Below are 11692 nucleotides of genomic sequence, written 5' to 3' on the forward strand. Positions count from 1 at the left end.
TATTTTTGGGGGGCTCTCCCAGGGATGTGGGCCTTTAATATAGAACAATGCATTATATTTAATATGTTTTTTTTGTAAAAATCAATGTAACAACAGCTGTAAAATAAATGTTGTGAAGTAAAAATTATAATAATTCCTCTCAGATGTAGTGGAGTAGAAGTATAAAGCAGCATAAAATGGAGATACTCAAGTAAAGTACCTCAAAATTGTACTTAAGTACAGTACTTGAGTAAATGTACTTAGTTACTTTCCACCACTGGTAAGAAAAGGTACATTTAAGTGTTAATGATGGCCTCACTTTTCAGCGTGTACTACGGCAGCACAGAACAGGACCTCAGTGATGCAAAGGATTTGAACTAGCAGCCTCCTCATCCTCTTGAGCTCTGTATTATCATTATCATTATTCTGCTATGGCCGGGCCGGGCCGGGCCGTCGCTTGAGTGTACTTCACATCTCCGACAATCTCCAAGTAGGTTGGATAAAATGAAAAATATGTAAAATGACCACATATTGGGAATCTAAACTGTTACTTTCTCACCAATGACTGACAGCCGGTCTCAAGGCACCCGTATGACATGCATTGTGGGGCAGTTGAGTATGTGCAGTAAGCTCACACCGCATACTCAGAATGAAGTATGCATCCGGGCTTTTCTTGCATACACAAAATCCACATACCATGCCGTGTGAACGCACCACAAATTAATTTATTAAATTAATTTGACGTCATATTTAGTATGAATAGTATGTAAAATAAAGGTGATTCTGATTTTAAACGATTATTTTCATGCAAAGATTTGTACGTTAGCAGGAATGTAGCACAACATGGAAGTGAAAGCCAAATATTATATTTAAATGCAAAAGTGAAATAATATTTTGTCCCTAAAATGAATGAATAATCGTAACAAATAAACTCAATATTGATCAAAATATTTATTTTTTTTGGCCATAACCGTGCAGCCCGAATTAAACCAAATCCACATTTGGTTACCTCGAATTGTATTTAAGCAGAAGTAGATGATAAAAGAAAATGTATTTGTGGGGACATGATGTGAAAAATAGATAAAGAAAGAAAATAGAAATGCGTGGAAATCTTTAAAAAGGGAATGTGTAATTGTAAAACTTGAGTAGATACCATATAGCAACCGAAAACTAAAAAAAGCCCTTTGTAAACTGGGTGTAGCTCTACTATAACTGTACCTGCGTGCATGTTTGTGTACTCGGCCCCAAAGTGCCTCCACTGGAAACCATACACGGGTCCCAGGTCGCCTTCCTCTCGATCTGTGAAGCCCAGGTTGTCCAGGAAGTTCCGGGACCCATTGGCGTCCCAAATCTTCACCCCTTTCGCTGAGAGCTCCTTGGCGTTTGTTGATCCCTGTGACACACAATAAAAAATAAATATCAGAGCCCAACTCAGTGCTTTTTGACACCTTGGTCCAATCCCGATGTCCCCCCCCTAAGGCCCTAAGACCTGAACCCGCAGGGACTTATCTGACGTCACCTGGTAAATGGTTGATTGTGAGAGGCTAAAAGGGCTTGAAATGGTATAAATATGAATGGGACAGCACTTTGCGGCGACACATCACGTTACCTTGGCGACGCCAATTGTGTTTTTTGTCAAAATTCATTAAAGGGGACATATTATGCTCATTTTCAGGTTCATGCTTGTATTTTAGGTTTCTACTAGAACATGTTTACATGCTTTAATGATCAAAAAACACATTATTTTCCTCATACTGTCTGTCTGAATATACCTGTATTCACGCTCTGTCTGAAACGCTCCGTTTTAGCGCATTTCAACGAAATTGCAATGGAATTGCGCTGCTAGGCAACAGCTTAAATCCATGTTTACATCCTGTCAGCTGATGTCATTCACATACACTGCAACAGGAAATAAACTGGGACACATTTAGTATATTTACGTTTAAAACTGTGAAATGGTCTAAATATTGTAGATTTGATCACAAATGGACAGAAATCCTAACGGCTTGTTTCAAACCCAGTTTCTGAATACGGGCTGTGTGTATTTATCTGTGGATTGATTGTTTTGATACTTTCACAGTATTTATATATCACTTAATCCTGCTTTATAATATAAAAGACATGAAAATCTCAAAGCAAAATTTAAGCAAAATGATAAGAACTGGTTGATAAATAAACCAGGTGTGTAATACAGTCTAATGCTTGTATTAGTCTGATTGCATGTGTTTTTATGCACCATCTTAAATCCTTAATGTTTCTGTGTAAAGTTAAATATGCCTGGCTGAACATCCGTGTGCCGTCCTCTGTTTACCTTTTTTTTTTTTAACGTCACAACAGTATGAATTGCATGTGACTTTGAAGGAAGAAATAGTTTCTCAGGTATGTAGCCATGTAGATATGTTCTGGTTTAGGTGCTCAGGTGTTGAGATATTCATCTCTGAGATTTCTGCATCTGATGTAATGGAGAGTTTCTGGAAAGCCATGTTACTGGTTTTTTTTTCCAGATGTGAATATGTCAAAATCTAAGCAAGCAAACCCAAAAATCTGCATGGCTTGATACCAGAGGAAAGTGAGAATATATATATATATTTTTTAAATAATTTGGGTGAACTGACCATTTTAAAATGGTGATAGTTTTATCATCCTAACCTTAATAAACCACAGCAATTCTTCAAGGACAGCTTTCCAAAACACTCTCTTGGTTGTCAGCAAGGGAAACTGATCTGCAAGTAAACAGGAACAGGTTATTCAACATTTCTGACTAGATCATAAGACAGCAAGTTGTTCCTAGTGGTGGAAATACATTACAGTACATTGTAAATAGCCTGGTAGATACTTTCTTTATAAAAACAGACATAAACAAACATATTTAAGGGAAATTTAAAAAGTTTTTAAATTATCAAAAACATATCTTTGGCATTTCTGTACCAATATATAGCTAATTTCAGCCAATTTATCAGCCTGGGTTGTTGTACTGTACATTCATGCATGTACTGAATTACTTTTAATTGAGTATTTTTCATTTCATGCTCTGAAATATTGCAGAAATATTGTACTTCTTACTCCACTACATGTATGTGACAGCTTACTTTGCAGATTTTACAAACAAAACATGCACTTTTGATTGAATAAACCACTTTAATAGTGTATAAATGTCATTATTATCCAATAGTATATGTAACACTTTGAAAAACGGAACTTTACTTTTTATATTTTTAGCTTATTTTGCAGTTATTTTGAATTTTGCATGCAGGATTCTTATTTTGCATTATACATTGTGGTAATACTTCCTGGATTCTTCCTCCTCCAGCCCTGTTTGTTACCAGTATTATTCATATTTACAGTAAATAAAGACTTAACAAACCTCTGAGGCTGTATCTGCCCTGAGCACCGAACAGGGAGATGACTCCTGTCCCGGTTCTGTCTCCCTTCCTTCGGCCGTGCTGCAGGATGAACTCCACTTGGTCCAGGTAACCTCGTTCATCACACAAAACACCGAAGCTCTTCTTCTTCTGCTCCGGCATTGGACAGCCTTCTCCGATGTGCAGCTCTGAAGTGGCGGGCATTGTTGTGGAGAGAAGAGTAGACGGTTTGACAGGTTTTGCTACTGTGTGATGTGTTGTGTTGTTTGAGCGCCTTTGCCCGCGTCTTTTTTTGAGTGACGTGACCACAGTGACGTATTCCTCCAACATTGGTGGAAGCTTGGTGGGCGTTCCAGAACGCGGTGACGACAGATGATTCCCACTTTATTTCAAGTTTGAAGGGACAGCCCTCTGTGACAGAGGCTCTGTCATCGGCCATGAACAGAAGAAGGAAACGGATCCTAGTGGAAGGAGTTTAGGATTTTTTTTTTTTTTTTAAACAAATTCAAATTTACAAACAACATGGCTCATGGATCATTGCATTAGAATAAAAGGACAAGGTGCATACAGAACAAGAACAAATAAAATATCTAAAATGATACATGAAAATAATAAATAAATTAAATTAAGGGCTATAAGGACTGTACCTGTAATTCATATTCTTCTATTATACTAAGAAGTTTCAATGCATTTTTGTTTTTCATGACTTTAAGGGCTTTTATGTAAGAAAGAAACTCAGAATGAGTAACCTAGGTTTCACCTTCATACACTTGGATTTGTGCAAATAAAATTTTCCAAAAATGAGAAAGTTATTCACCAGAAAGTTATTTTTGTTATTGTCCATGACAAGTCCATACAATGAAAAAATAAATGATCAGTAGTTTCAGTATCATCACAAAATACACAGTTATTGGTTTCCATTCCAAATCGTTGTCGCAACAAATCCCTGGATGGATGGTGATACACTCCGTTTAATATTTTAAAATGGATTTCTTTTGCTTTAGGAGTTATGGGGAATTTTAGATATTTAGTTTGTAACGTGAATAGTTTTATTGTTGCTCGTAATATTATTACTTTATTCTGTAAATCTCAGATGTCCCCTTTAACTCTTATCATTTTGAAGGTCTGAGACTGTTATAATAAACTAATATGCTGAGGTCAAACCTTGAATGAGAAAGAGGCGAAGCCACGTCGACACGTTGAGGCATAGAAGGCCTTACAGGTATCTTCAAGACACGGTTGACACCCCTCAAAGGAGGATTTGGTTAAATCTCTACATTGCCTCTCAGCCTCCTCTAGTTTCTGCTCCGTTTCCCAGACCAGCTGCATCGCCCCCTGAAGGAACCCCAAAACAGAAAACCCCTGTCACAGATACATTACCTCTTAATAAACCAGAGAGGATAACATGTGGGTTTGGGGGCTTTGGCTCAAAGCCTTTTATTTTGAAATGACATTAAAAAACACATATTAATCTACAGACAGTTCATTTTTCCTGACTGCAGTAAAACTACACCCAGACTCCCTAAACTAGCCCCACTCCCACATCCATTATTCACTGTCTGCTTTGAGGTTTCTCTGTGTGGCTTTGCCTTTATGAGGCAGAAAATATGTCATGGGCTTCAGAATAACACACAAACACTGGCATGTAACTTCTTAACTACACTGCACATGTGCTGTAAAAAAAAAACTGTTTAAATACAGACTGACTTCATGGTATTTTGTGGCAGAGACACAATTTATAGCTTCTTCTTGTCGCTGCTGTGTCTCAAGGCGTCCATGAGGTGTCTGTGCTTCTCCTCTTTTTCCTCCATCGTTTCCATCACCTTCTTCAACCCGAGTAGTGCTCGCTTTATCTCCTCATCAACACACTGCCCTCCTGCTGCAGACAGCTCGACACACACCAATGAAAACTGGACAATATTATTGGACAATATTAGTAAAAAATAGTGGTGGAAGAAGTACTCAGATCCTTTATTTAAGTAAAAGTAACAATACCACACAGTAAAAATATTCTGTTACAAGTAAAAGTCCTGCGTTCAAAATTCTACTTGAGTAAAAGTATGCAAAACGACCCCTTTCACAATGTTTAAATATGGAAACGAAAGATTATATGTTTTTTATCTTACGTACACAAGATAATAAGTTATTGTGTGCAACAACATTAAAAAAACTATTTTTGGGGGGCTCTCCCAGGGATGTGGGCCTTTAATATAGAACAATGCATTATATTTAATATGTTTTTTTTGTAAAAATCAATGTAACAACAGCTGTAAAATAAATGTTGTGAAGTAAAAATTATAATAATTCCTCTCAGATGTAGTGGAGTAGAAGTATAAAGCAGCATAAAATGGAGATACTCAAGTAAAGTACCTCAAAATTGTACTTAAGTACAGTACTTGAGTAAATGTACTTAGTTACTTTCCACCACTGGTAAGAAAAGGTACATTTAAGTGTTAATGATGGCCTCACTTTTCAGCGTGTACTACGGCAGCACAGAACAGGACCTCAGTGATGCAAAGGATTTGAACTAGCAGCCTCCTCATCCTCTTGAGCTCTGTATTATCATTATCATTATTCTGCTATGGCCGGGCCGGGCCGGGCCGTCGCTTGAGTGTACTTCACATCTCCGACAATCTCCAAGTAGGTTGGATAAAATGAAAAATATGTAAAATGACCACATATTGGGAATCTAAACTGTTACTTTCTCACCAATGACTGACAGCCGGTCTCAAGGCACCCGTATGACATGCATTGTGGGGCAGTTGAGTATGTGCAGTAAGCTCACACCGCATACTCAGAATGAAGTATGCATCCGGGCTTTTCTTGCATACACAAAATCCACATACCATGCCGTGTGAACGCACCACAAATTAATTTATTAAATTAATTTGACGTCATATTTAGTATGAATAGTATGTAAAATAAAGGTGATTCTGATTTTAAACGATTATTTTCATGCAAAGATTTGTACGTTAGCAGGAATGTAGCACAACATGGAAGTGAAAGCCAAATATTATATTTAAATGCAAAAGTGAAATAATATTTTGTCCCTAAAATGAATGAATAATCGTAACAAATAAACTCAATATTGATCAAAATATTTATTTTTTTTGGCCATAACCGTGCAGCCCGAATTAAACCAAATCCACATTTGGTTACCTCGAATTGTATTTAAGCAGAAGTAGATGATAAAAGAAAATGTATTTGTGGGGACATGATGTGAAAAATAGATAAAGAAAGAAAATAGAAATGCGTGGAAATCTTTAAAAAGGGAATGTGTAATTGTAAAACTTGAGTAGATACCATATAGCAACCGAAAACTAAAAAAAGCCCTTTGTAAACTGGGTGTAGCTCTACTATAACTGTACCTGCGTGCATGTTTGTGTACTCGGCCCCAAAGTGCCTCCACTGGAAACCATACACGGGTCCCAGGTCGCCTTCCTCTCGATCTGTGAAGCCCAGGTTGTCCAGGAAGTTCCGGGACCCATTGGCGTCCCAAATCTTCACCCCTTTCGCTGAGAGCTCCTTGGCGTTTGTTGATCCCTGTGACACACAATAAAAAATAAATATCAGAGCCCAACTCAGTGCTTTTTGACACCTTGGTCCAATCCCGATGTCCCCCCCCTAAGGCCCTAAGACCTGAACCCGCAGGGACTTATCTGACGTCACCTGGTAAATGGTTGATTGTGAGAGGCTAAAAGGGCTTGAAATGGTATAAATATGAATGGGACAGCACTTTGCGGCGACACATCACGTTACCTTGGCGACGCCAATTGTGTTTTTTGTCAAAATTCATTAAAGGGGACATATTATGCTCATTTTCAGGTTCATGCTTGTATTTTAGGTTTCTACTAGAACATGTTTACATGCTTTAATGATCAAAAAACACATTATTTTCCTCATACTGTCTGTCTGAATATACCTGTATTCACGCTCTGTCTGAAACGCTCCGTTTTAGCGCATTTCAACGAAATTGCAATGGAATTGCGCTGCTAGGCAACAGCTTAAATCCATGTTTACATCCTGTCAGCTGATGTCATTCACATACACTGCAACAGGAAATAAACTGGGACACATTTAGTATATTTACGTTTAAAACTGTGAAATGGTCTAAATATTGTAGATTTGATCACAAATGGACAGAAATCCTAACGGCTTGTTTCAAACCCAGTTTCTGAATACGGGCTGTGTGTATTTATCTGTGGATTGATTGTTTTGATACTTTCACAGTATTTATATATCACTTAATCCTGCTTTATAATATAAAAGACATGAAAATCTCAAAGCAAAATTTAAGCAAAATGATAAGAACTGGTTGATAAATAAACCAGGTGTGTAATACAGTCTAATGCTTGTATTAGTCTGATTGCATGTGTTTTTATGCACCATCTTAAATCCTTAATGTTTCTGTGTAAAGTTAAATATGCCTGGCTGAACATCCGTGTGCCGTCCTCTGTTTACCTTTTTTTTTTTTAACGTCACAACAGTATGAATTGCATGTGACTTTGAAGGAAGAAATAGTTTCTCAGGTATGTAGCCATGTAGATATGTTCTGGTTTAGGTGCTCAGGTGTTGAGATATTCATCTCTGAGATTTCTGCATCTGATGTAATGGAGAGTTTCTGGAAAGCCATGTTACTGGTTTTTTTTTCCAGATGTGAATATGTCAAAATCTAAGCAAGCAAACCCAAAAATCTGCATGGCTTGATACCAGAGGAAAGTGAGAATATATATATATATTTTTTAAATAATTTGGGTGAACTGACCATTTTAAAATGGTGATAGTTTTATCATCCTAACCTTAATAAACCACAGCAATTCTTCAAGGACAGCTTTCCAAAACACTCTCTTGGTTGTCAGCAAGGGAAACTGATCTGCAAGTAAACAGGAACAGGTTATTCAACATTTCTGACTAGATCATAAGACAGCAAGTTGTTCCTAGTGGTGGAAATACATTACAGTACATTGTAAATAGCCTGGTAGATACTTTCTTTATAAAAACAGACATAAACAAACATATTTAAGGGAAATTTAAAAAGTTTTTAAATTATCAAAAACATATCTTTGGCATTTCTGTACCAATATATAGCTAATTTCAGCCAATTTATCAGCCTGGGTTGTTGTACTGTACATTCATGCATGTACTGAATTACTTTTAATTGAGTATTTTTCATTTCATGCTCTGAAATATTGCAGAAATATTGTACTTCTTACTCCACTACATGTATGTGACAGCTTACTTTGCAGATTTTACAAACAAAACATGCACTTTTGATTGAATAAACCACTTTAATAGTGTATAAATGTCATTATTATCCAATAGTATATGTAACACTTTGAAAAACGGAACTTTACTTTTTATATTTTTAGCTTATTTTGCAGTTATTTTGAATTTTGCATGCAGGATTCTTATTTTGCATTATACATTGTGGTAATACTTCCTGGATTCTTCCTCCTCCAGCCCTGTTTGTTACCAGTATTATTCATATTTACAGTAAATAAAGACTTAACAAACCTCTGAGGCTGTATCTGCCCTGAGCACCGAACAGGGAGATGACTCCTGTCCCGGTTCTGTCTCCCTTCCTTCGGCCGTGCTGCAGGATGAACTCCACTTGGTCCAGGTAACCTCGTTCATCACACAAAACACCGAAGCTCTTCTTCTTCTGCTCCGGCATTGGACAGCCTTCTCCGATGTGCAGCTCTGAAGTGGCGGGCATTGTTGTGGAGAGAAGAGTAGACGGTTTGACAGGTTTTGCTACTGTGTGATGTGTTGTGTTGTTTGAGCGCCTTTGCCCGCGTCTTTTTTTGAGTGACGTGACCACAGTGACGTATTCCTCCAACATTGGTGGAAGCTTGGTGGGCGTTCCAGAACGCGGTGACGACAGATGATTCCCACTTTATTTCAAGTTTGAAGGGACAGCCCTCTGTGACAGAGGCTCTGTCATCGGCCATGAACAGAAGAAGGAAACGGATCCTAGTGGAAGGAGTTTAGGATTTTTTTTTTTTTTTTAAACAAATTCAAATTTACAAACAACATGGCTCATGGATCATTGCATTAGAATAAAAGGACAAGGTGCATACAGAACAAGAACAAATAAAATATCTAAAATGATACATGAAAATAATAAATAAATTAAATTAAGGGCTATAAGGACTGTACCTGTAATTCATATTCTTCTATTATACTAAGAAGTTTCAATGCATTTTTGTTTTTCATGACTTTAAGGGCTTTTATGTAAGAAAGAAACTCAGAATGAGTAACCTAGGTTTCACCTTCATACACTTGGATTTGTGCAAATAAAATTTTCCAAAAATGAGAAAGTTATTCACCAGAAAGTTATTTTTGTTATTGTCCATGACAAGTCCATACAATGAAAAAATAAATGATCAGTAGTTTCAGTATCATCACAAAATACACAGTTATTGGTTTCCATTCCAAATCGTTGTCGCAACAAATCCCTGGATGGATGGTGATACACTCCGTTTAATATTTTAAAATGGATTTCTTTTGCTTTAGGAGTTATGGGGAATTTTAGATATTTAGTTTGTAACGTGAATAGTTTTATTGTTGCTCGTAATATTATTACTTTATTCTGTAAATCTCAGATGTCCCCTTTAACTCTTATCATTTTGAAGGTCTGAGACTGTTATAATAAACTAATATGCTGAGGTCAAACCTTGAATGAGAAAGAGGCGAAGCCACGTCGACACGTTGAGGCATAGAAGGCCTTACAGGTATCTTCAAGACACGGTTGACACCCCTCAAAGGAGGATTTGGTTAAATCTCTACATTGCCTCTCAGCCTCCTCTAGTTTCTGCTCCGTTTCCCAGACCAGCTGCATCGCCCCCTGAAGGAACCCCAAAACAGAAAACCCCTGTCACAGATACATTACCTCTTAATAAACCAGAGAGGATAACATGTGGGTTTGGGGGCTTTGGCTCAAAGCCTTTTATTTTGAAATGACATTAAAAAACACATATTAATCTACAGACAGTTCATTTTTCCTGACTGCAGTAAAACTACACCCAGACTCCCTAAACTAGCCCCACTCCCACATCCATTATTCACTGTCTGCTTTGAGGTTTCTCTGTGTGGCTTTGCCTTTATGAGGCAGAAAATATGTCATGGGCTTCAGAATAACACACAAACACTGGCATGTAACTTCTTAACTACACTGCACATGTGCTGTAAAAAAAAAACTGTTTAAATACAGACTGACTTCATGGTATTTTGTGGCAGAGACACAATTTATAGCTTCTTCTTGTCGCTGCTGTGTCTCAAGGCGTCCATGAGGTGTCTGTGCTTCTCCTCTTTTTCCTCCATCGTTTCCATCACCTTCTTCAACCCGAGTAGTGCTCGCTTTATCTCCTCATCAACACACTGCCCTCCTGCTGCAGACAGCTCGACACACACCAATGAAAACTGGACAATATTATTGGACAATATTAGTAAAAAATAGTGGTGGAAGAAGTACTCAGATCCTTTATTTAAGTAAAAGTAACAATACCACACAGTAAAAATATTCTGTTACAAGTAAAAGTCCTGCGTTCAAAATTCTACTTGAGTAAAAGTATGCAAAACGACCCCTTTCACAATGTTTAAATATGGAAACGAAAGATTATATGTTTTTTATCTTACGTACACAAGATAATAAGTTATTGTGTGCAACAACATTAAAAAAACTATTTTTGGGGGGCTCTCCCAGGGATGTGGGCCTTTAATATAGAACAATGCATTATATTTAATATGTTTTTTTTGTAAAAATCAATGTAACAACAGCTGTAAAATAAATGTTGTGAAGTAAAAATTATAATAATTCCTCTCAGATGTAGTGGAGTAGAAGTATAAAGCAGCATAAAATGGAGATACTCAAGTAAAGTACCTCAAAATTGTACTTAAGTACAGTACTTGAGTAAATGTACTTAGTTACTTTCCACCACTGGTAAGAAAAGGTACATTTAAGTGTTAATGATGGCCTCACTTTTCAGCGTGTACTACGGCAGCACAGAACAGGACCTCAGTGATGCAAAGGATTTGAACTAGCAGCCTCCTCATCCTCTTGAGCTCTGTATTATCATTATCATTATTCTGCTATGGATTACCACACATCTTTATAGAAACAAAAAGTTTTTATTGTACTAACAGTTAATGGAACATGTTATTTAACTGCCACAAGGTGGTGCCATTTCTCAAGCATTTTAAAAATGAATACAACTTAAATGCAACCAATTATCCCAATTTCCATTCATTAGCACACATGATTACCAAAAAAAGATCCCCATTAACTAAAGCTACTGCAGTTAACAGATCTAATCACATTACATAACAAGGAAAATAATTACAATACATTA

At 37.1% G+C, this 11692-nt stretch overlaps 2 long non-coding RNA genes across 2 annotated transcripts; both read right to left on the reverse strand.

Moving 5' to 3' along the window:
* Positions 1-1232: 1232 nt before the first annotated feature.
* On the reverse strand, positions 1233-3618 carry LOC141759323 (uncharacterized). The gene is made up of 3 exons (XR_012592099.1): positions 3344-3618; positions 2629-2702; positions 1233-1372 (listed from the first exon to the last, which is right to left on the reverse strand). It is a non-coding gene; the product is annotated as an uncharacterized LOC141759323 (long non-coding RNA).
* A 3126-nt stretch (positions 3619-6744) lies between these two features.
* On the reverse strand, positions 6745-9130 carry LOC141759708 (uncharacterized). The gene is made up of 3 exons (XR_012592178.1): positions 8856-9130; positions 8141-8214; positions 6745-6884 (listed from the first exon to the last, which is right to left on the reverse strand). It is a non-coding gene; the product is annotated as an uncharacterized LOC141759708 (long non-coding RNA).
* Between the last annotated feature and the right edge of the window lie 2562 nt (positions 9131-11692).

This window comes from Sebastes fasciatus, chromosome 21, assembly GCF_043250625.1.
Source record: "Sebastes fasciatus isolate fSebFas1 chromosome 21, fSebFas1.pri, whole genome shotgun sequence".
NCBI lineage: Eukaryota > Metazoa > Chordata > Actinopteri > Perciformes > Sebastidae > Sebastes > Sebastes fasciatus.